This window comes from Penaeus monodon, chromosome 32 (genome assembly GCF_015228065.2).
Source record: "Penaeus monodon isolate SGIC_2016 chromosome 32, NSTDA_Pmon_1, whole genome shotgun sequence".
In the NCBI taxonomy this organism is placed as follows: Eukaryota; Metazoa; Arthropoda; class Malacostraca; order Decapoda; family Penaeidae; genus Penaeus; species Penaeus monodon.
The window spans coordinates 35,052,425-35,052,802 of NC_051417.1; the positions used below are offsets into that span (position 1 = coordinate 35,052,425).

Sequence of the window (378 nt, forward strand, 5' to 3'; positions counted from 1 at the left end):
ACCAAATCCAAATTTTACCTCATGTGATGTCTATCCAAACACTCGACTCCATTTTTCCTTTGTACAGCACGGTCACCCATATATCTCTGCGATGGTGAATAATGGCACTCTTCACTACGACCATGATCGAGACGGAACTCATACACAGCTCTCCGGATGTGTGGCAAAGTTCAGGAATTTAGATTATGACACATACCTGTCAATCAGATATAAGCATGACACACTAACAGGTAAGATGGTGATATAGGGAGTATGGTGTGCCTTTCATTTCTTTATGTAATTATTGTTGATGATGACTTGTTAATGATCTGGATTAATGGAAAGTGTAGTTTGAAAGTCGTTGTTTGTCTTCATCTTCGACTTGTCTGCTGACATTGG

At 39.7% G+C, this 378-nt stretch overlaps 1 pseudogene; it reads left to right on the plus strand.

The window, feature by feature from the left end:
* The window catches only part of LOC119593652, a 20,407-nt pseudogene that overhangs the window by 18,147 nt on the left and 1,882 nt on the right, over positions 1-378 (plus strand).